Here is a 24,972-nt window from a genome sequence, read left to right as displayed (position 1 = left end):
TCGGCGCCTGGAGGTGAGCGTTGGGTGCTGTGAAATGCTAAGATTTCAGGAAGCGGTGAGGTGAAAAATGAGTTTTTTTTTTTTTAAATAAAGAGCTTATCTCTCTTCAATACTTCCCCCTTCCCAGCACCCATCTCTGGGGAGGAGCGTCACTGTCAGTTTCAAAAATATGAAGTCGAGCAGAGGTGTTTGAGGACAACCCACTCACAGACCTTGAATCTTCATGTCTCCATCGCGTGCTCCTCCCTTCTCCTCAGCACTGTGGGGACCAGAGCGGTGTCTGATTTATCTCCGAGTGCCCAGCGCCCTCAGGACCACGCACATAGCTTGACGTGTGAATGGTTGAGCGTTGAATGTGCTGCAGGGTGATGTGAAAACCACTAATTGGCCTGGGAGGGGATGGAGAAGCCACAGTACAGCTTCTCTTGTAAGCCCCACATCAACCTTATGCAGTAGATACCCTGTGTCACCGAAGCACAGAGAGGCCAAGTGACATTCCCAAGACCACAAAGCTAGCACAGGATTCTGCCCACTTAGCACTACTGCATTCTAGGGGAAAGCTGTGTGGCTTTGAACAAGTTACTCTACCTCTCTGAGTCTCTGGTCCCTGCATGTAAAAGAGGAATAAAGATACTGCTTACTAGGGAAACAACTAAGGGACCTGGCAGGCACCAGGGCTTCAGAGAATGGAGGGAAGGGCATTCCTGGCAAAGGAAAACAACATACGTAAAGGCAAGGAATCTGAAAGAACAACGTTGGGGACCCCTGGTATTTTCTGGAGGGATTAGGAGAGGCTTCCTGAGGGGATGGCAGAAAACAGAGGCCAGAAGTAGGGGTTGGTCAGGTTGAGAGGGGGCTTTGGATGGACAATACTCTGAGAGAGAGGACAGCCTGTGCAAAGTCCTAGAGGTGAAAAAGCATTGTGCTTTTGAGTAACCCAGAGAAGCTTGGGGTGGGTGCAGCTCCCAAGAAGCAACAGCAGAATCAATGGGGAGAGGAGTCTGGAGAGGCAGATGGGGCCAGGCTGGAGGGAGTTTGAACTTTCTTCTAAGGGCCAGAAACTCTCTTGGGGCCTTCCTCATGAGGCTGTAGCCTTGAAGAGCCCTGAGTTTGGATTCACTGATTGTCCAAGGGGAGCCCTGAGAGGTTTATAAGCCAGGGATATGGGGAAGACAGAGTTTTGTTGGGAAACCAGGTAACGTGAAAACATTTAAAGTACCTAAGAGACAAATAGTGTGGGGCCTGCAGATGGAAGCGTTCTGCGTTCTGAACCCGAGGCTGTGCCCAAAGCCCCGCTCTGGAGTGTACCAGCCTTAGGTCTGAAAGTCTGTATGGAAGAGCCAAGAAAGAGGTTGAACTAGAGGCTGAAGTCCAAGCTAGGGGGTATCCTCTCTAAGCTACATTGGAGCAGGGGGTGGTGAAGAAAAATGTGGGGAGTGAGGAGGTTGCCCCAGGAAGATTGTATTGGTCTCTGTGGCCTGGGGGCTGATACGCAGTTTAAGTGTTGAGTTTGGTAGTGGCTCCAAGAAAGCTTGTGACTTCTTCTGCTCAGAACCTTCTGTGGCTCTGAGTTGCCAGCACAATCAAGACCTAAGCCCTTAGCCTGGCATTCCTAGCCCCTAGCCCCTTGCACCAAACTTCTCTCAGCTCCATCAACAAGCAGGATGCTACTGTCTCATCCATGTCGTTGGTCCTCCTGTTCCCCTTTTGTGGAGGTTCGTTTTCTCCTTCTCTCCTGAGTGAATTCTTACTTCCATCTGGGCTGAAGGAATGAACCTTGAGGCCGAATGCCCATCTGTCCTGTTCACTGCTATATTCTCAGAGCCTAGCACAGTGCCTGGCACATAGTAAAAAAACCTGAGAGTAGAACTGGCCCATAGGGTTTCCAGGGCTGTAAATCTGTAAGGAAGCAGACTGCCACATCTTTCTCCTACACAGTGGCTGATGGGTTTGAACCACTAGCCTTTTGGTTAGCAGCCAAATGCTTAACCACTGCAACACCAGGGCTCCTTGGCACATTGTGGGTGCTGGGTAAATAATGGTTGAATGAATGCTCCATCTCTGAAATCAAATGTCACCTCCTCGAGAAGCCTTCCTGCACTCCCCTCAGCAGCCTGCCTTCGCTCTGGGCTCCCTCAGCTTCAAAGTTCTATAATTATTTATTTTGATGTGTAGTTTCCTGCTGGGCTAGGAGCGTCTTCAGGACAGTGTTCCCTCCCTCCCATGTGAGTCCTCGGCTTTGGGAGGTGACTGAATGAGGCTCTCAGAGAAGTCCTCCTGCTGGCCCTGCTGTGAGAGCCCCCTCAGCGGGGCCAAATGAGCAGAATGTCAGAATGAAAAGGAGGCTTTCAGACCAGCCCTCCATTGCCCCTGAGACCCGAGAGAGGAGTGACCAAGGTCACCAGGAGGTGATCAGCAAACAGCCTCAGATCCCACATTTGTCCTCTGGCTTCCCTCCCAGAGGGGAGGGAGTCTCCTGATCTGGGGCATTCAGGCCTTTTTGCAGCCAGGGAGATCTAAGAAGCGTGACAGAAGCAGTGTTGTAATGGCTTGTCTGAGGGGTGAGGGAGAACTCAGAGGCCAGCTCTGGACCTGTGCCCCTGGGGCTGACGGAAGATGCCAGCCTTTTCAGCCTGATGCCCCATTGATCCCAAGAACCTTCCAGTCCTTACATTCTTCTAACCAGAGGCAGATTAACTGTGAAGCTACTGAAGCTTAATTTTCAGGGCTCCCCGCTTGGATGGCTCCTTCCCATTTAAATTACAAATAAATATTCCCTTTTGTGTCTACATTTATGTTAACAATTTATATTCTTTTTCTTAAATTGTTGTTGGTAGGTGCCCATCAAGTTGATTCCGACTCATAGTGACCCTATGGGACAGAATAGAGCTACCCCATAGTGTTTCCAAGGAGCAGCTGGTGGGTTTGAACTGCTGACCTTTTTGGTTAGCAGCTGAATGCTTAACTACTGCACCATCAGGCCCCCCCCCTTTTTTTTTTCCTTAAGAAGGGCCACCAAAATATATAAGGCTTCACACCCCATGGATATACTTCCAACAAATCCTAGCACTGCCACCACTATGCTCAGGCCCTGAGCTCGGTGTCGGTAGGGAATACCATGGAGCACCAGGCAGATGGGCCCTGCCCTCCTGCAGCTCACAGTCTGGAGGACTTATTAGGTTCCACTGAACTCATCGGGCCCTCAGAATGCTTTATGCTTTCCTACCTCTCTGTCTTAGCCTCTGCTAGCCTGGAATCTTTTCCTTATCTTCTGCCAGCATGAGCCCTACTCCGCAAGTGGGAATTTTCTCCATCCTTCAAAGGCCCCGTTATGGGAGAAAAGACTGGCTATCTGCTCCCGTAAAGATTACAGTCTAGGAAACCCTATGGGACAGTTCTACTCTGTCCTGTAGGGTCGCTGTGAGTCAGAATGGACCGGATGCAATGGGTTTTCAAGGCCAAGTATATAAGCTGACTCATTTAAGAACCCTGCTGTATTTCCCTTGTGGGAGGCACCTACATCTTTCTTCAGATCCTGTGATACCAGTGGCGTCACTATGGTTGGTATCACCCAGTACCATAACTCACGGTGTCCTTCTCCCGTACCAGACTATAGAATCCTTAATAATGTCTTTTGTACTAACATTACTCGCAAATTGTAATTCCCATGTATCACTCCTTTTCCCTTCATAACTACTTCGTTCTCAAAAAAAGTTATTGATAGAGGTTCATAAATACTAATTACCACAATATTGTAGCTAAAACACTCAAAATTTTGTCGAAGACAAAGTCAGTGACTATAAAAACACCTGCAGCAATGAAAACCACAGCACGTCCTCCGGCAGACAAAACCACGTGATCCATTGTACCTGAGTAATAATGACAGCTCTGACTGGAGCTCATTAGAAGGTTCAAAAAGTAAATTAGCATAGAGTTTTAGCCTTGTAGGTATATTGATACATGTAAGCTGGATTTACAAAAATGTTTTTGTTGTTGTAACTAACTACAGGGATATTTTTATAAAGAATTATGTATTTCTGCTGAAACGCACAGAAATTTTATAGACAGTCATTTTGGTGTCACCCCTCTGATGGTGTAACTCGGTGTGGTCCACACCCCCAGCACCCCACTAGCGATGCTACTCTGTGACACCACAGGCTCTTTGTGCCTCTCTTGGGAGTTTGATCCCCTTGGATCCCCGGCTGTTTTTTAAAATAATTTGTTGTTGTTGAGAATATACCCAGGCGAACATACACCAATTCAACAATTTCTACATATATAATTCAGTGACACTGATTACATTCTTCAAGTTGTGCAGCCATTCTCATCCTCCTTTTCTGAGTTGTTCCTCCCCCAAGTAATGTAACTGAGTTTCCTATCTAATCTTTCAAGTGGCTGTTGTCAGTTTGATCCCATACAGTTCTTTAAAGGGTACAATGCTCAAGGCAGACATTATTTTCTAATTAGGCTAAACTGTTATTTGGTTTAAGAGCCCTGGTGGTACAGTGGCTAGGCACTTGGCTGCTAACTGAAACGTTGGTGTTTCAAACCCACCAGCAGCTCAATGGGCAAAAGATGTGTCAGTGTGCTTCCATAAAGATTACAACCTAAGAAACTATATGAGGCAGTTCTACTCTGCCATAAATGGTCACTATGAGTTGAAATCAACTCAATGGCAATGAGGTTTTTTTATTGTTTGGTTTAAAGAAGAAGGAGCCCTGGTGGTACAGTGGTGAAAATGATCCACTGCTAACTGAAAGGTCGGCGGTTGGAAACCACCAGTGGCTTCTCAGGAGAAAGATGTGGCAGTCTGCTTCCACAGAGATTTACAGCCTTGGAAACCCTACGGGGCCGCTATGAGTCGGAATCGACTCAACGGTAGTGGGTTTTTGCTTTGGGTTTAAAGAAGACTTTAGGGGATATTTTTGGTTTAAGGTTTAAAGATTACCTCAGGGCAATAGTTTTGGAGGTTTATCCAGCCTCAATGGCTCCAGGAAATCTGGATTCCATGAGAAATTTGAAATTCTGTTCTGCATTTTCTCCAGTTTTATCAGCATTCCTCTATGGAATCTTTGATCAAAATGTTCAGTAATGGTAGGGGGCACCATCCCATTCTTCTGGTCTCATGGCAAAGGATGTAGTTGTACATGGAGGTAGTTAGCCACACATTCCATTTCTTCTTATTATTCCTGACTCTCCTTCTTCCTCTGTTGTTCCAGGCAACTAGAGACCAGAGTCTTGGGCTGTTCACGGGTCAGTTTTCCTACCAGATTATGAGCTTCTAGAGGGCAAGGGGTGGAGTCTGATTTCTTTCTGTGCCCCCAGCACTGCCCAGGCCACTCCTCCATTCACCAGCCTCTCCCGAGGTGAATGAGGTCCTATACCAGGCATCAGGGATCCAGGGATGGGACCATCAGGTCTCCCTCCTCCACCATCCTGCCCTCCTCCATCCAGGACTGTCTTCAGTGAAAGTGTGTGCCAAGTGCTTTGTGAACACAGAAAAGGTTGCCTGATTTGGCAGGGGGAGGACAGGTTGGGCTGAAAGGTGGCTGTGCAGAGAAAGTGCCACTTGTCAAAATGGATAAGGAGGGAAGAGTGTTCTAGGCACAGGGAACATGAGCACAAATGCATGAAAGTGGGAATGGGCAGGTGATTGGCGATGGATGAGAAGTTAGGTGTGTTGAGGAGAATGGGAGTGATGCAAGAAGGGAGAAATTGAGATCCCACAATGGAGCAGTTAAGAGCACAGGCTCTGGAGCCATAGGGCCTCGTCCAAATCCTGGCTCTGCCATGTGCTAGCTCTGTCATGTCTCTGTGCCTCAGTTTCCTCATCTGTGAAGTGAGGACAATATTAGTACCTACCTTGTAGGGTATTCATAAAAATTAAATGAGTTAATTTTTGTAAAGCACTTAGGATAGTGTTGGCACATGGTAAAACCCTATGTAAAAAATCCATTGCCATCTAATCAATTCCAACTCATAGTGACCCTATAGGATGCAGTAGAACTGTCCCATAGGGTTTCCAAGGCTATAATCTTTACAGAAGCAGACTGCTACATCTTTCTTCTGCGGAGCGGCTGTTGAGTTTGAAGTGCCAACCTTTCAGTTAGCAGTTGAGCTCCTAACTCTGAGCCAACAGGGCTCCGTAAACCCTATGTGAGTGTCTGATAAATAAGATGGAGCTGGAGGGGGTGGGTGGAGACCATACTAGGCAGGGCTTTGAGTTTGGACTTTATCATGAGGGCAGTAGAGCATCAGTGAAGAGGAGGGCGAAGGGGGAGGAGATTTGTCTAGGATCCAGCTTTGCTTCTCCCCACGCTGCTGGCCCCCAATTCCCTGCCTCTCCTCCTCTTGACCTTCAGCTGCCCCCGAAGTGGCCCTGTAGCATCAATGAATGTATAATGGGATGTTGGGGCTGGAGCCACCTGCACACGCAAGAAAACTTTATGGCCCAATTTATTGCTGAAGGAAGTCAGGGAGGGGCCCTGAGGGGGTCAGCACCTGGGCAGAACCTGAGTGTCTGAGCCTGGGCCAGGCTGGAAGGATGGTGGGTCTGGATCAATGTGTGTGTTGAACGGGGAATGGAAGGAAAGTGGAGGGGGTAACAAAGGCACTTGCCCACACTGCAGCCCTAGGAAAATAACCCAGGAAGTACCTGATGAATGGAGTCCCTGGGTGACACCAACAGTTAAGCTCTTGATTACTATTCAAAAGGTTAGCAGTTGAAACCCATCCAGAGGCCCCTCAGAGGATGGGCTTGGTGATCTGCCCCCGAAAGGTCACAGCCTTGGAAACCCTATGGAGCAGTTCTAGTTTGAACACATGGGGTTATCCTGAGTCAGAATCAACACAACAGAAACTAACATGAAAAACTGATGAATGAGCCCTCAGAGGGCCCGAGGGACAGGCTGGAGCGCTGAGGGGTTAATGGGGGAGGGAGCTTCAGGAAAGGTCTATGTCAAATTAATAAAAATGGTATCTGCTCCCCTTCTCATTCTCCTGGATCCGTGATCAGACTCCAGGCTTGAAACGTGGGGAGGTTCATGTTCTTCTCTGACCTTTGACCCTCATATCACCCTCCCTTCCAGCAGGCCCTGCCACAAGCCAGTGGGAATAATGACGATCATGATAACTTTTAGCTTATTCTTTACCACCACCTTCGGATCCTTACATAAGTGGGTGTCTAGTTTTGCCCTGCAGCTCTCAATTGCCAAAGACTGTACGCCTGTTACCTGCCTCAACAGGGTCTGGGTCACCCTTCGTTGGCGAAAGAAAAGCAGTGGGGATGTCTTCATTTGGCTTCCTCTGCTGCCCCCTGCTGTCTGATGCTGGTTGTATAGAATAATAATACCAGAAAAACCCACCAAACCTACTGTCCTCAAGTCGATTCCCACTCATAGTGGCCCCATAGTGTTTCCAAGGCTGTAAATCTTTGTGGAAGCAGACTGCCACATCTTTCTCCCCCACAGACACTGGTGGTTTCGAACCGCTGGCCTTTCGGTTAGCAGTCAAATGCTTTAACCACCATACCACCACAGATCATAATAATACCAGAAGTGAACACTAAAAGCCGGTGGTTCTCAAGTTTCTTGGTTTCCCAGGACCCTTTAAACTCCTAAAAACCGATGAGGACTCCAGAGAACATCTGTTTAAATAGTTTATATCTATTATTATTTACAATATTAGAAATTAAAACTCATAAACTTAAAAAAAATTATGTAATTATTTTTAAATAACAGTAACAAATCTATTGATGTAAGCATCCAACATTTTTATGAAAAAAATTACTATATTTTAATACATGCTACAACATGGATAAACCTTGTAAACAGCCTACTGAGCCAGTCACAAAGGGACAAAGATTATGTGATCCCACTTATATGAAATAGGCAAATGTATAAACCCCAAAACTTGGTGGTTACCAAGGGTAGAAGGGAGGGGAGGGGAAAGAAGGAGTCACTGAGTTTCTGTTAATGGTGGTGGAATAATCTGGAAAAGGATAGTGGTGATGGTGTACAACATGAACATCATCTCTGTGACAGGCCCCCCCCCCCACCTGGTCACCCAGGCCAAAGCCCTGGGGTCATCCAAGACTTCACTCCCTATGGTCAGTCAGTCAAGGAGTCTCAAAGAGAGGAATTCTGGAGCTACTGGAGTTCCCACGCTTCCAGCACTAGAGCCTCTGTCTTGTAAACATCTAAACATCCTTCCAACCACTCCTTGGCTCTGGGACTCCCATAATCGCAGCCCCAGGCTGGGCAGTTGTCTCAGCCTCTTCACTGCCCTCACTGCGTCCACTCTTGCTCTCTTTCTAATCCATCTCCCACTCTTTCTAACTCAGATGTGATCACACCCTTCCCTCGATTAAAACACTCCAGTGGTTCCCCATTCCTGGACCCTCAGCAGTACCTGTCTTTTCCATTGGTCAGCCCGGAAGACCCAGCTCCAGTGTCACCTCCTCTAGGAAGCCTTACCTCCGACTGTGGGTAGGTCTGCCATCTGTGAAAGGAGAGAGGGAAGGGGGAATTGAGGAGTTGAGCCTCAGCCTGCAGTTCTGAGGGAGCCTCGGCTAGCCCAGCGGGGAGCTTCAGAGCACAAATTGCCTGTCAGAGGAGATCCTCCTTCTCCCACTGAGCTGCCCAGGGACAGCGTGGCCTCATTAAGAATGCTGAAGCACATCCTGAAGGCTGTTGCTAACCTCACTCCTGGCTGTAAGTTCTCTTTTGAAGGGAAATCTGAGCGGCACATCTTCATGGCTTGATTGATGCATTAAGTTGGAAGGGGTTTTAGAGATGTCTAGGGCAGCTTTGGGGTTGGAGGGCAGCTTTCTCTGCTTTCAGCCAGGATCCATCAGCAACAATGTCTCTTGTCCCATGTTCTCTTCTGAATCCAGCTTGAATTTCCAGCAGTTCCCTGTCGACTTACTGCTGCAACTGCTTTTGAATGATCTTCAGCAAGATTTTGCTAGTGTGTGATATTAATGATATTGTTCGATAGATAATTTCTGCCTTCTGTTGGATCACCTTTCTTTGGAATAGGCATAAATATGGATCTCTTCCAGTCGGTTGGCCAGGTAGCTGTCTTCCAAATTTCTTGGCATAGATGAGTGAACACTTCCAATGCTGCATCCATTTGTTGAAACATCTCAACTGGTATTCCGTCAATTCCTGCTTTTCACCAATGTCTTCAGTTGAAATTATGGATAACACTTCAAAGAATGAGAGTTCTGGAATACGTTGTTGTGCTCAGGAAGAACCTGTATATTGACCAAGAGTCAGTTGTTCAAACAGAGCAAGGGGATTCTTCGGGGTTTAAAGTCAGGAAAGGTGTGCATCAGGGTTGTATCCTTTCACCATATTTATTCAATTTGCATGCTAAGCAAATAATCCAAGAAGCTAGACTATATGAAGAAGAACTAGGTATCAGGACTGGAGGAAGACTCATTAACAACCTGTATTATGCAGGTGACACAACCTTCCTTGCTGAAAGCAAAGAAGACTTGAAGCACTTACTGATGAAGATCAAAGACTACAGCCTTTAGTATGGATTACACCTCAACTTAAAGAAAAACAAAGGTCCTCAAAACTGTACCAATAAGCAACATCATGATAAATGGAGAAAAGTTTGAAACTGTCAAGGATTTCATTTTTCTTGGATCCACAATCAACGCCCAGGGAAATCAAGAAATCAAATGGCCCATTGCTTTGGGCAAATCTGCTGCAAAAGACCTCTTTGAAGTGTTGAAGAGCAAAGATGTCACTTTAAGAACTAAGTTGCACCTGACCCAAGCCATGGTGTTTCCAATCGCCTCATATGCGTGCAAAAGCTGGACAATGAATAAGGAAGACTGAAGAAGAATTGATGCCTTCGAATTATGGTGTTGGCAAAGAACGTTGACTCTACCATGGACTGCTGAAGAACGAACAAATCTGTCTTGGAAGAAGTACAGCCAGAATGCTCCTTAGAAGCGAGGATGGTGAGGCATTGTTTCACATACTTTGGACATTTTATCAGAAGGGACAAGTCCCTGGAGGACGTCATGCTTGGTAAAGTAAAGGGTCAGCAAAAAAGAGGAAGACCCTCAAATAGATGGATCGACACAGTGGCTGCAACAATGGGCTCAAGCACAACAATGATTATGAGAACGGTGCAGGACTGGGCAGTGTTTCATTCTGTTTTACACAGGGTTGATATGAGTCGGAATCCACTCGACGGCACCTAATAACAACAGTAACTAGGGCAGCTGGGGGCACTGGTGGTTAGGTGGTAGATTTTTGCCTTGCATGCAGGAGACATGGGTTCAATTCCTCACCAATGCACCTCACGTGTATCCACCATCTGTCTGTCGTTGGAGGCTTGTGTATTGCTATGACGCTGAACAGATTTGAGCAGAGTTTCCAGACTAAGAGGGACTAGGAAGAAAGGTCTGGCAATTTACTTTAAAAATCAGCTGATGAAAACCCCATGTATCGCAATGACTCAATCCTCAGCCAATCGTGGAGATGACACAGAACCTGGAAACATTCACTGTGTAATGGGACGCCCTGAGTCAGGAGTCAATTCGATAGCAGCTAACAACAACTAGGGCAGCTGTTGCCACATTTTACGGATGAGGTAACTGAGGCCTGGTGAGGAGAAGTGATTTGCCTAAATGCACCCAGCTGGTAAGCCAATATGCAAATCCAGGTTTTTCTGACTTTCAAGTCTATGCTCTTCTATTTCATTGCTGACTTGACACCACAGCTAGCCTTAGAGTGCCGTGAAAAGGATAGACTTTAGGATGGGGCTCAGGAGCCACCTCCTCCTGGCCAAGCCACATCCCCAATGCCCAGCATGGGGCCTGGTCCATTGTGGTCATTGTTGCCTCCTTCTCTACTGACTTCTCTGGGCAGCTTATCCATCCTGGGAGAGCAATTCATTCATTTATCACTTTCATCATCTTTAAATACACATATACTGAGTGATTGTTTTGTGCTCAGCGTCATTCTGGATCCTGAGAACCTGGCAGTGGAAATCTCTGCCTTTAGGACATTTACTTTCTAGTGAGGGAGATCAACAATATGTTTTATTTTTCTCCGCATCAGGCATCAGTCAAGGCCTGGACTCTGTCCAGAGATCCTACCCAGTACCTCTGAATCCCACTGCATGTGCCTAGGCTTTGGTGCCCTGCCTGATGTCCACCAATCCCCTTCCCCTGACTGGATCCTCTCCTGCCTACAGCTCCTGGCCTAGCCCCTGAAGACCCCCTGCACCCTGGAGTTCCACTGCTAAGCAACCTGTAGTGAGGACTCAAACTGCTGGCCTTCAGATTTAGGGTGGCACATGCTCAGTCTTAGGGTATTGTGACCAGTTAGCCAGACCCACCCACAGATGTCCCTGCTTTAACCTCCCAACCAGTCCCAGCTCCCTGTTCTCATCTGCCCCCATCAAGGGATCACACTGCCCTATGTTAGTGATAGAGCTTGACACCATGGTCTTTCTGAGGTTGGGGGATGGTCCCACCAAAAAATCCACTGCCGTTGAGTCAATTCAGATTCATAGTGGCCCTATAGAACAGAGTAGAATTGCCCCAAGGGTTTCCAAGGCTGTAAATCTTGACAGAAGCAGACTGCCACATCTTTCTCCTGCAGAGCCACCGGTGGGTTCAAATCGCTCACCTTTCGGTTAGCAGTTGACTGCTTTAACCTCAGCACCACCAGGACTCTTGGTGGAAGGAAGGCCAGTGAATGTTAAAAAGAGAAGGAGCTCAAGTTTTCTGAATTCTTCTGATGTATATCAGGTACTGTGCTAAGCACATGTGGCTGACACTTGGGCTCATTAAACCCATTGCTTGTCGAGTCGATTCCGACTCATAGCGACCCTATAGGACAGAGTAGAACTGACCCATAGGGTTTCCAGGGAACGCCTGGTGGATTCGAACTGCTGACCTTTTGGTTAGCAGCCGTAGCTCTTAACCACTACACCACCAGGGTTTCCACACTTCTGCAAGTTTCCCAATATTCATGCCCTCTTTTATAGTAATAGCACTCATGATTTTTACCTGGGCTTATGGTCCTTCACAATAAAGAGTACATTTCACAGGTTCTGAGGCCCTTAGACTAAAGTTATGGCCAATGGAATGTAAGCAGAAATGCAGTGTACAACTTTTGGAAAGTTTCCTTAAAGGAAGGAGCTTGTACTTCTCTGGTCCTCCTTCCATCCTGTTGCTTAGAACATGGATGTGATGACTGGAGCTCTGGCTGCCATCTTGGTCTTGAAGACAAGGGCCATACTCTAGGGATGGAAAGAACCTCAATACCTGAGCACTTAGTGAAGCAGAGTCAAATACACCACCCTGGACCATTTACTTCCAGACTTTTACCTGAGAAACAAGCTCTTTTGTTTAAGCCGCTGTTATCCCGGAGTTCTGTTACTCATAGCTAAACATTTGATTCTGGCTTTAGAACTGTGAGAGAATAAATTTCTGTTGTTTTAAGCCACTCAGTTTGTGGTAATTTGTTATACCAGTCCTAGGAATCTAATACATCAAAGTAAATAAAATTCTGGGCTGTAAAACGAGCCTCAGTATATTTAAGAAGAGTAAAATCATGCAAAGTATTTTCTCTGACCAGAAAAGAATTAAAGCAGAAATAAGAGAAACTTACCTAGAAGAATCTCCAAATACTTGGAAATTAAATGACACATTTTTAAATAACCCATGGGTCAAGTAAGAAATTAGAAAATATTTTGAATGAAAATAAACTTAAAAAATTTGTGAAATGCAGTAAATCAGTGCTTAAAAGGAAATTTATAGTATTAAAATATTTGTATTAGAAAAGAAGGTCTCTGTAAGATCCCACCTTAAGAAATTTGAAGAGCAAGCTGAACCAAACCAAAACAAACAAAAAAATGGAATGAAGACATAATAAAGAGCAGGAATCAATTAAATAGAAAGAAACCAACAAGAAAAAAACAAAACAAAACCCAACAACAATGAAACCAAAAGCCGATTCTTTGAAAATATCAATAAAATGGATAAATTCTAGTCAAACTGACCAGAAGAAAAGAAGATGCAAATTACAAGTATCAGGAGAGTGAGGACATCACTATAGATCCTACAGTCATTAAAAAAGATGATAAAGAAATATTATGAACAACTTCATGTCAATAAATTAAACAACTTAGGTAAGATGGATAAATTCTTTGAAAGACACAAACTATCAATGCTAACTCAATAAGAAATAAGTTGCCAGAATAGCCCTATTTTTATTTAAAAAATTAAATTCATAGTTTAAAGCCTTCCAACAAAGAAAATACTGGGCCCAGATGGCTTCACTGGTGAATTTTACTGAGCATTTAAACAATAAATAGTACCAATTCTACACATATGTCTATATACCCAGAAAACTTGAAAGCAGGGACACAAACAGATGCTTGACAACAGTTTTCATTGCAGTTCTATTCACAATAACCAAAAAATGGAAACGACCCGAATATCCAACAACGGATGAATGGATAAGCAAAGCAGTAAATCCGTACAGTGGAATAGTATCCAGCCATGAAGAGAAGTGAAGTTCTGATACATGCTACAGCATGGATGAACCTTGAAAACATTATGCTGAATGAAATAAGTCAGATACAAAAAAACAAATAGTGTATGATCCCACATAGGTTAACTATCTAAAATAGGCAGATGCATAGAAAATGAAGCTTAGTAGTAGTTACCAGGGGCTGGCAGGAGGAGGAAAGGTGAAGTTAAGTGGTACTGAGTTTCTGTAAAGGGTGATGAAAAAAGTTGGAAGTGGGTAGTGGTGATGGTTGCCCAACATGATGAACATACCTAATGTCATGTGAAAAAGGTTGAGGTGGCAAATAGTTTGTCATATATATTTTTACCACATACACACACATACACAAAAAGACCTCATTCTGTATGACTCCACTTGTATGAAATTCTAGAAAAGGCCAAAGTGTCATTACAGAAAGCAGATCAGTGGTTGTCAGGTACAGAGTTGGAGGGAGGGGATTGACTGCAAAGATCCACAAAAGAACTTTTAAATGTGATAGAAATGTCCCCTAAAATGATAGTGGTGACACAACTGTATACATTTGTCAAAACTCATTGAATTATACACTTAATACTGGTCAACTTTTATTTTGCATAAACAAATTTTTTTTTAAGCTATGGCATTCACTGGAGATTGAAGCTAGGAGCACAGACAAGCAACTCCAGAGGACAGGCTAAGAAGGACAACTGTGAGGAGGAATAGAATAACCTCCTGTTTGCCTCTGAGAAATTAAGAATGAAAAGAGCCAGTGTTCTGTACTGTTTGATTAGGGCACTAAGATTAGGGCACTAGCCCTGCAAAGCTTCTATCATGAGTTCAAAATTGGCAGAGATCCCTGTAGCCATTCCATGAAGTTGGGGTTCATGTCTGCATTTCACTATTGTGCTTCCACTACTCAGGGTAGTGGCTGGCACATAGTAGGTGGTCAATAAATAGTTTTGGAGCCTCCCCTCCAACTGCTCCTCTGTTGCCTTCCCAGGCAGCATCATGTCCCCTGTCGGCATCAGCTAGAGGCTAATGTTCAACTCTCCACCCAAGGCTGTTGGCAGGCCTTGGCTACCCCATCCCTCCCTGGGACATTGGCCAGAGGCAGGATTACTGTGCAGAATACAAGAGATAATGTCTACCTCCATGCTCTGTAGTGGCAGCCAGCTCTTGTCATAAAAGCAGTGGGAAGGGGACGACCAGCGACAAGTTTTGAGCAGGAGAGTGACATGAGCAGACATTCTGGGGACTTCACTTTACTGTGTAGAAGTGGGGATAGATGGAGTGAGAATGGAGGCAGCGAGACAATGAGAAGTTGGGTAGTGCAATATGGGGAGAAGGGATGTCTTAGTTATTTAGTGCTGCTATAACAGAAATACCACAAGTGGATGGCTTTAAAAAACAAATTTATTCTTTTACAGTTTAGGGAGCTAAAAGTCTGAATTTAGGGCATCAGCTCCGGGGCAGGGCTTTCTCTCTCTATTGGTTATGGGGGGAGGTCCTAGTCTCCTTTCACCATCTGTGGGCCCAGAGTTTCTTGGAGATCTCCAGGTGTCTTGGAATCAATGTACCCCTGGGTCTAGGAGGTTCTCAATACAGAGACCCTGGATTCAAAGGACATGCTCCGCTACTGGCTCTTCTTTCTTGGTGATATTGAGGTCCCCCTTCTCTGTAGAATTCCAAGAGACAGATGGTGTTCTCTCCTTCCATTCCTTCTCTGTCCCCTTCAGTCTAAGCTGATGGGTTTTCTGATGTGGTAGTTGGTTAGATCCGTCAGTCACAGGCTTACTGCCCAAAGCTGAGGGGGCTAGGCTGCCATGCCTATGGGGCAGTAGAACAGGGTGTGTCAGGGCTGAGGGGGTGGGGTTGCCACTCAGATGGACTAGGAGAATGGGGCCACCCAAAGCTAAGGGAGCAGAGTTACCATCCCAGTGGGCCAGGAAGGCAGAGTTGAAGCCCAGGGCCGAGGGGTCTTTACCCAGAATCCAGAGAGTATGGCCAACAACCAGAGTCTGGAGGGTGGGGCCATGGCCCAGATGGTCTCAGAGAGCACAGGATTATTTTCAAGCCTTGACAGCTAATATAAATTGTTCTGCTCTGATTTGGACTTGCCTCGTGCCTGTTGTCCCTTTTTTCCCTCTGTCTTAGTTATCTAGTGCTGCTATAACAGAAATACCACAAGTGGATCGCTTTCAGAAACAGAAGTTTCTTCTCTCAAAGTTTAAGAGGCTAGAAGTCTGAATTTGGAGCACAAGCTCCTGGGGAAGACTTTCTCTTTCTGTCAGTTCTGGGGGAAGATCCTTGTTATAAATCTTTCCCTGGTCTAGGAGATTCTCAGCGTAGGGACTCTGTGTCCAAAGGATGTGTTTCACTCCTGATGCTCCTTTTTTGGTGGTACGAGGTCCCCCTCATCTCTCCTCACTTCTCTCTTTTATATTTCAAAAGAGATTGACTCGTGAAATAACCTAATCCTGTAGATAGAGTCCTGCCTCATTAACATAACTGCCTCTAATCCTGCCTCATTGACAACATAGAGGTTAGGATTTACAACACATGGGATAATTGCATCAGATCACAAAATGGTGAACAACCACACAATATTGGGGATCATGGCCAAGCCAAGTTGATACACCTTTTTGGGAGACATGATTCAATCCATAACACCTTCCAATTTCTCCCATTTGTAATGGGAATGTCTACACTGTGCCTGTTCCACCATAGTACTTTGGAATACGTTCCCGTGTGGCTAGATAACTTGTAATCTAGATTTCACAGATGAAAAAGAATTTTGCCCAAGGATGGATATGCTAAAGTCTCACTCATATTTGATTTAGATGACTCAGAAGATGAGGTTTAGGACTTAGAGTTGATTTAAGACTTTTGGGATGATGTGATGGGGTGAAAGTGTTTTGTATGTGGCAAGGGCATGAATTTTAAGGGGACAAAAGGTAGGATGTTATGGATTGAATTGTGTCCCCCAAAATATGTGTTGTAATTCCTAACCTCTATGCCTGTGGCTATAATCCCATTTGGGAATGGGTTGTCTTTGTTATGTTAATGAGACACGATTAGTATAGGGTGTGTTTTGAGTCAATCTCTTTTGAGATATAAAAGAGATTAAGCAAGCAGGTGAGCAGGCAGAGATGTGGGGAGATGCCAAACCACATGAAGATTGTGCAGGAACAGAAGCTCAAAGAGACAGGGACGTTCCTCCAGAGCCAGTAGAAAAAGAAAGCCTTCCCCTGGAGCTGGACTTATAACCTCCTGACCTGTGAGAAAATACATTGTGTTTGTTAAAGCCACCCATTTATGGTATTTTTGTTACAGCAGCACTGGATAACTAAGACAGAATTCCATGTCAAGGGATCTGGGAAGAGAGCATGGGGGATACGGAAGAAGGAAGAAGCTAGAAAAACTCAGAGGCACCGTTCAGCTGCTGTTATCCTGATGCCTTTGACCATTGAACTCTGGGTCCTTGGTATTGTAAGGGTCTTTCCTCAGACCAGTTACATGTTCTGTGGGGTCCAGTGCAAAAATACACTTATAGCAACTGCACTGGGTTTTACAGGGATAGGGCAGAGTAGAACTTCCCCATAAAGTTTCCAAGGAGCATCTGGTGAATTTGAACTGTTGACCTTTTGGTTAGTGGCCGTAGCTCTTAACCACTACACCACCAGGGTTTCTGACTCCTTGGCAGTGGGTATGGGTATGGGTAGTGCAAAAATAAAAATTCAGAGCTCTTTGTTCAAAAATGACTGAGAATTTCAAGATGGTGAGAGCAGGCCTCAGAGAGGGTGACGTTTCAGTGAAGACTTGAAGGAGTGAGGTGGGAGCTATATGATTATCCGGGGGAAGCGTGTTTCACACAAGCACCAAGGAGGGTGTGGGCCTGGCCTTGGAGGAAAGGTAAGGAGGCCAATGCAGCCGAAACAGAGGGAGCCATAGGGAAGGTAGTAGGAGTTGAGGTTAGGAGTCAAGGACCTTATAGACTATTTTAAGGACATTGCCTTTCACTCTTAAGATGGGAAGCCCCTGGAAGAGAATTGGGGGGTGAATAGCACAGGAACCTTTGCATAGGAATGCCAGATTTTAAAAAAAGGACACCCAGTTAAATGTGAATGTCAGATAAATGACAAATAATGTTTTAATATAAATATACCCATGCAGTATTTTTAATAAAATTGAATCATTATTTAACTGACATTCAAATTTAACTAGATGTACTGTATTTTATCTGGCAACCTGACAAGTGAGTCCTATCTCCTCCATAACCTGGGGCTCCTAGGAGTGGCCGAGGCTAAAGGTTCTCCTGGGAGACTGGTTTTCAAACTCCTCCTGCCTGCATCAGAAATCACCTGGAGAGCTTGTTAAAACACAGATTTCTGGGCCCCACGCCCAGAGTTTCTGATTCACAGGTCTGGGGTAGAGCCCAGGAATTTGCATTTCTAACAGATTCCAAGGTGATGCTGATGCTGTTGCTCCTGGGACCACACTTTGGGATTCATTGTTTTCAGGGTTCATTGCCCTAGTTAGGCCCCTGAATAAGATACCGGAAAGTGCATTGACCCATAATGACCACCAGAGGACAGAAGCACCCACTAGCCAGGCCTCGGGACACGCCCACTGTCTTGGCCCTGGGCTTACGCCTTTGCTGAACATTTGCTCTGTACTTTGCCATGTCAGTGGCATTAGTCACGCTCAGTCCTTGTCCCTGAGGGGCTCAGAGTCTGGAGGAGAAAGTAGATGTGTTAACTGGCAATTACAATCGATGATGAGATAGAAGGAAGTACCAGGTTGTGGGAGCCCGGCGGACCTGCGGTGGCCGGGGCAGGTTTCCTGAAGTAGCTTGTTGCCTGAATTGACCTTGTCCTCCCCTGAGCCATCCAGGTGGGAGGAAAAGGAGAAAGGGTGATCTGGGCAGAGGAATCCAAAAGTCCGAGGGCGCACAGGCTGGAAAACACAGGGTATGGTCCAGAAGGAGGGCAGGGTAGGGGGAAGAGAATGGGGCGGGGGAGGGGATTAAGTATCCTGGCGAGGCTGACAGGGGCTGTGAAAGGCTTGACACCAGGCTGAGGGGCTTGGCTGGATCTGGAGGGTGGCAGAGAGCCCCAGGGGGGGTTTAAGTAGATGAAGTGCTAGAATGAGTCTCCTGGCAACAGGGTAGAGGAGGGGTGGGAGGAGAAGAGACCAGCTGCAGGGAGGATAGTGGGAAAGCTGGAGCAATGGTCATGGGAAGAGGTGACTGAGTTGAAGCAAGGGTGGCCATAGTCTCATCCATTCATTGCATGCATTTATGGGACAGCTTCTCTTGGCCAGGCCCTGAGTTCTTGGCTTGATGGTGATCAAGTTCGGCAGTTCCTGGCCTCCTGAATGAGTTTACATTCTCACAGGGAAGGTCGCCATTCGGTAGCCATGGCACAGTGAGCTGTGGTCCCTGAGATGGTGCACTAGAGAGGCTAAGGAAGCCAAAAGTCAGGGTCTGGGCAGAGGTTAGGGGTCCTGGTGGCACAATGGTTAAAGTGCTCAACTGCTAACCAAAAGGTTGGCAGTTTGATCCCACTAGCCACTCCACGGAAGAAAGATGGCACTGGCAGCCTGCTTCTGTAAAGATTTACAGCCTTGGAAACCCTATGGGGCAGTTCAGAATTGACTCGATGGCAGTGGGTTGGTTAGGCAGAGGTTGGGCGGGTGGGGAGTAGGGGGCATTTCCCAGGAAAGCCCCTGACCTGAGCGTTGTGACCTACCGAGCACAGTTGCCTCATTCAGCCCAACTCTGGCACCCTCCCCACTGCAGCCCAGAGCTAACAATATGGCCATTGAAGGCTTTTGCCACTCGCTGTGGTCCAGCCTTTCCTGACCCAACCCTCCCTCAGCCACACAATCCTGGTCTTCAGTGAGGAAGAAAGAGTGGATTATGTGCAGGTACCACGGACTGGGCCTACTACTCCTCCAGAGCCAGCCTGGCCCCTGGCCCCAGGTGAGCACCCAGGCAGGCACCTCCTTCACACATCCATGGCTCCTGCTCTAAACATGTGAAGAGTCAGCCAGCTAGAAGCAGAGGAATGGATGAGATGGCCCTAAGAGCTAAGCAGATGCCCTATATGGGGTTGTCCTCGGTGCTTAGGGTCCCTAGAGCAAACCATGCACGACTGTAGAGGTGGGACTGGCGTCACAGATAAAGTTGATTAAAATCTAACTAACTAGAGCATTACTTTCTAGAAGACTGGGCTTCTGGAGTCCTCATTCTAGCCTCAGGGCCTTTGCACATGCAGATAGATCCCTCTGCTCAGGAGGCTCTCACCCCAAGGTTGGCTTCTGTGGTAGGCAGAATAATAGCCCCCCAAAGATGTCCACATCTTAATCTTAGAACCTGTGAATGTTACCTTATATGGCAAAAGGGACTTTGCAGATATGATTAAGTTAAGGTTTTTGAGATGGGGAGATTACCCTGATTATGTGGGTAGCCCAATGTAGTCACCAGGGTCCTTATAAGAGGGAGGCAGAAAGTTCAGAGCGATGTGAGGACAGAAGCAGGGATGAGAGAGAGAGAGATTTGAAGATGCTACACCTGCTGGCATTGAAGATGCTACACCTGCTGGCATTGAAGATGGAGGAAGGGCCCACAAGCCAAGAAATGCAGGTGGTCTCTAGAAAGTGGAAAAGGCAGGGAAACAAATTCTCCCATAGAGAAGGAATGCAGCCCTGTCAGGGCCTGGACGATGCTAATAAAGTGACGGACTTGTAGGCAGTGTCTACGATTTTGGCAACCCCCAGAGTCCCTGGCGACACTAAGGCCAGCATGAGCCTCCAGGTGCCCTCTCAGGTATGGCCCAGCTGGCTACAGTGAACAGAACCCCTGGCTTCAAGTGAGGAGACCTGCCTCCAAATCCAGGCCCTATCGTTTCAGGGCTCTTTGAACTTCAGTTTCCTCATCTGCAAACTGAGGGTTAAAATGCCCACCTCCCAGCAGAGTATGAGAGTTAATGGAAAGAGAGCTCCTGGCACACGGTGGGCCTGGATATACACTAGTGCCCTTTCTTCTATGCCTAGTTTGGGTGTTCAGACTGTTCACCTGTGCCTGAGTGACCCCTTCCTGCTCCAGCCCCAGCCTCTGAGTTTTTCACAACTCTTTGTCCCCACTTGAGAGATGGGCAAACTGAGGCTCTGTTATGGATTGAATTATATTCCCCTCAAAATATGTGTTGGTTAATAAAAACTACGATGAGATTCCATCTCACTCCAACAAGGCTGGCATTAATCCAAAAAACACAAAATAATAGATGTTGGAGAGGTTGTGGAGAAATTGGAACTCTTATACACTGCTGGTGGCAATGTAAAATGGTACAACCACTTTGGAAAGCTATCTGGTGTTTTCTTAAAAAGTTAGAAATAGAACTACCATACAACCCAGAAATCCCACTCCTCGGAATATACCCTAGAGAAATAAGAGCCTTCACACGAACAGATATATGCACACCCATGTTTATTGCAGCACTGTTTACAATAGCAAAAAGCTGGAAGCAACCAAGGTGTCCATCAACGGATGAATGGGTAAATAAATTGTGGTATATTCACACAATGGAATACTACGCATCGATAAAGAACAGTGACGAATCTGTGAAACATTTCATAACATGGAGGAACCTGGAAGGCATTATGCTGAGCGAAATCAGTCAGAGGCAAAAGGACAAATATTGTATAAGACCACTATTATAAGATCTTGAGAAATAGTATAAACTGAGAAGAACACATACTTTTGTGGTTACGAGGCGGGGAGGGAGGGAGGGTAGGAGAGGGTTATTTACTGATTAGCTAGTAGATAAGAACTATTTTAGGTGAAGGGAAGGAGAATACTCAATACACGGAAGGTCAGCTCAAGTGGACTGGACCAAAAGCAAAGAAGTTTCCTGGATAAACTGAATGCTTCAAAGGTCAGCAGAGCAAGGGCGGGGGTTTGGGGACTATGGCTTAAGGGAACTTCTAAGTCAATTGGCAAAATAATACTATTATGAAAACATTCTGCATCCCACTTTGAAATGTGGCGTCTGGGGTCTTAAAGGCTAACAAGCGGCCATCTAGAGGCATCAATGGGTCTCAACCCACCTGGATCAAAGGAGAATGAAGAACAAGAACACCAAGGTCACACGACGACTATGAGCCCAAGAGACAGAAAGGGCCACATGAACCAGAGTCCTACATCATCCTGAGACCAGAAGAACTAGATGGTGCCCCGGCCACAACCGATGACTGCCATGACAGGGAGCACAACAGAGAACCCCTGAGGGAGCAGGAGATCAGTGGGATGCAGACCCCAAATTCTCATAAAAAGACCAGACTTAATGTGGCATGTATCTTCCTGTCTAGTCTGACTGTGACTAGAGGAATCCCGGCAGTCATGGTCCCCAAACCTTCTGTTGGCCCAGGACAGGAACCATTCCCAAAGACAACTCACCAGACATGGAAGGGACTGGACAATGGGTTGGAGAGAGATGCTGATGAAGAGTGAGCTACTTGTATCAGGTGGACACTTGAGACTGTGTTGGCATCTCCTGTCTGGAGGGGAGATAGGAGGGTAGAGAGGGTTAGAAACTGGCAAAATTGTCACGAAAGGATAGACTGGAACGGCTGACTCATTAGGGGGAGAGTAAGTGGGACTATGGAGTAAGGTGTATATAAGCTTATATGTGACAGACTGACTTGATTTGTAAACGTTCACTTAAAGCTCAATAAAAATTATTAAAAAAAAAAATATGTGTTGGTTGAGTCATGGTCTCCGGACCCTTCGTTAGCCCAAGACGGGAACCATTCCCGAAGCCAATTCTCCAGAGAGGGATTGGACTGAACTATAAGATAGACAATGATACTGGTGAGGAGCGAGCTGCTTGGCTCAAGGAGACACAAGAGACTATGTGGGCAACTCCTGTCTGGAGGGGAGATGAGGAGGCAGAGGGGAACAGGAACTGGTTGAATGGACATGGGGAATACAGGGTGGAGAGGAGGAATGTGCTGTCTCGTTAGGAGGAGAGCAGCTGGGAGTACATAGCAAGGTGTGTATAAGTTTTTGCATGAGTGATTGACTTGATTTTTAAACTTTCACGTAAAGCACAATAAATTTTATATATATATATGTGTGTGTGTTGAAATCCTAACCCCTATACCTTTAGAGATGGAAACCCTGGTGGTATAGTGGTTAAGAGCTACGGCTGCTAACCAAAAGGGCAGCAGTTTGAATCCACCAGGTGCTTCCTGGAAACTCTATGGGGCAGTTCTACTCTGTCCCACTCTGCCATTGACTCGATGGCAACAGGTTTGGTTTTTTTACCTTTAGAGATGGAGCCCTAGTGTCACAGTGGTTAATAGCTCAACTGCTAACCAAAACGTTGGCAGTTTGAATCCACTGGCTACTCCTTGGAAACCATATTTGGGCAGTCCTACTCTGCTTTATAGGGTCGCTATGAGTTGAAATTGGCTCGACGGCCATGGGTTTGATTTTTGTTTTTTTTTAATACCTTTAGAGAGGAGCCTTGGTGGCACAGTGGTTAAGCCCTCGGCTGCTAACCAAAAGGTCAACTGTTTGAACCCACCAGCCGCCCTGCAGTGTAAAGATGCCGCAGCCTGCTTCAGTAAAGATTACAGCTTTGGAAACTCTGTGGGGCAGTTCTACTCAGACCTATATGATCACAATGGGTTGGAATCAACTTGACAGCAACGTTTTTTTTTTTTTAATACCTTTAGATGTAATCTCTTTTGGGAAGAGGGTTTTCTTTGTTATCTTAATGAGGTCATGTCAGTTTAGGGCATGTCTTAAACCTACTCACTTTTGAGATATGAAAAGCAGATTAGACACAAAGAAGCAAGCACAAACAGAGGGGAAGATACATGCCACATGGAGATCACCAAGGAATCCAAGAACAACACTAGAGAAGCTGAGACAAGGATTTTCCCCGAGAGTGGACAGGGAGAGCCGTCCTCTAGAGCTGGTGCCCTGAATTCATTCAGGAAGGTTAAGCACTTGGCTGCTACCGGAAACACTGATGATGTGAAACCACCCAGCAGTTCTGAGGGAGAAAGCTGGTGATCTGCTCTCGTAAAGACTACAGCCTAGTAAACCCTAGGGGGCAGTTCTGCTCTATCGCATGGGGTCACTATGAGTTGACATCGACTTGACGGCACCTAACAACATGCGAGGAAATAAATTTCTTGTTAATTAAGGCCACCCACTTGGGGTATTTCTGTTATAGCAGCCCTAGATAACTCAGACAGGCTCAGAAGGATCAGAGACTTGCCCAAAGTTACACACGGAGTTAGAGGATAAGCACACACTAGAACCCAGGGCCTGGCTTAGCCAGAGCCCTGGACTTTGTGAGCACCCGCCCTTCTCCTCCCCTGCTTCCCTGTAGGGACTTGGGATTGCTGAGCCTGCATGGGACAGCTAGCTGTATGTGGGGCATCAGCTGTGGGTCTCCTAACCCCGCCCCATCTCTAGCCCCACCCCCACCCCCCCACACTGAGGGCTCTGGGTGATTGCATGGGACGCGTGTTTCCCTCCTGAGTCAGAACAGACCTAGAACGGATGGCCTTTGGGCCTGGCTAGGCTGCAGGCCCAGAGCTCCAGCCCGCCCTGAGAGTGGGCCCTCCTCCCGCGGGAACCTCTGGGCAGCGGCCAGCACAACTGCATCCCCTTAGCAGGACCTGCAATGATAGGCCCACGTTGCATCAGCTGGGCCTGTCTCTGCTCCTCTCCAGCCCCCACCAGCCAATGGGGCCTGGCCGAGTGTACAGACCCCGGCTCTAGCCTTCCCCACCCACCGGCTGGAATCACCACGCGGCAGCCTGGTCCTCCCCCAGCATTCTCAGCTAGGGAGGAGGGGAAGGAAGGGACTGCGCTCCATCTCCTCTGCAGGGCCTTCTTTCCTTGGCGCCCTGCTCCCCACCCGTGGCCCTGCTAGCCCTCCTGCCTGGAGGTGGCAGCGGTACCCCCTTCGCCTGAAGTGGGCCTGTCTGCCAGCCTCTGTTCCTCTTAACCTGTGCAATTGCTCTACACACATCTTGTATTCCATCGCGTTCACTCCTCCGTGCCACAACTCCCAAATTGTCACATCCAGCCTGGCCTTCTCTCTAGATGCTGCAGCCTCCTAGAGGTCCCCAATCCCAGATGACTGAGTTCAACACCCTCACTGAAGAGCTCCTTACCTTCCAAAGGGGACTGTTCCCCACACTCTCACCCAGGGCCAGAAACCAGGGTGTCCTCCTTCTCTCCGCCTTCTCCTGGGCCCTCCGTGCCCATTTCATGTCCTCTCCTGCCCGTGGTTCCTGGGTTTTGGTGACATTCTTCTCTTTGAGCTCTCCCTCTCACTCTCCCCCCACCCCCTTGTCTACTCAGCAGGCAGTGTTTTAAAAACACAAATGCCATCTTTTCACTTTCCTGCTAAATTTCCTT

At 46.7% G+C, this 24,972-nt stretch overlaps 1 long non-coding RNA gene across 2 annotated transcripts; it reads right to left on the bottom strand.

Moving 5' to 3' along the window:
• Positions 1-134: 134 nt before the first annotated feature.
• LOC126079444 (uncharacterized) lies at positions 135-24,816 on the bottom strand. Of its 2 annotated transcripts, XR_007518213.1 has the most exons (4): positions 24,726-24,816; positions 21,985-22,085; positions 8,410-8,499; positions 135-358 (listed from the first exon to the last, which is right to left on the bottom strand). It is a non-coding gene; the product is annotated as an uncharacterized LOC126079444 (long non-coding RNA). The 2 variants fall into 2 exon arrangements; XR_007518214.1 differs by lacking the exon at positions 21,985-22,085.
• Between the last annotated feature and the right edge of the window lie 156 nt (positions 24,817-24,972).

The sequence above is a fragment of the Elephas maximus genome, chromosome 7 (assembly GCF_024166365.1).
Source record: "Elephas maximus indicus isolate mEleMax1 chromosome 7, mEleMax1 primary haplotype, whole genome shotgun sequence".
Classification (NCBI taxonomy): domain Eukaryota; kingdom Metazoa; phylum Chordata; class Mammalia; order Proboscidea; family Elephantidae; genus Elephas; species Elephas maximus.
Note: the sequence above shows the minus strand (reverse complement) of the source record. Positions and strands in the feature narration are given on the sequence as shown.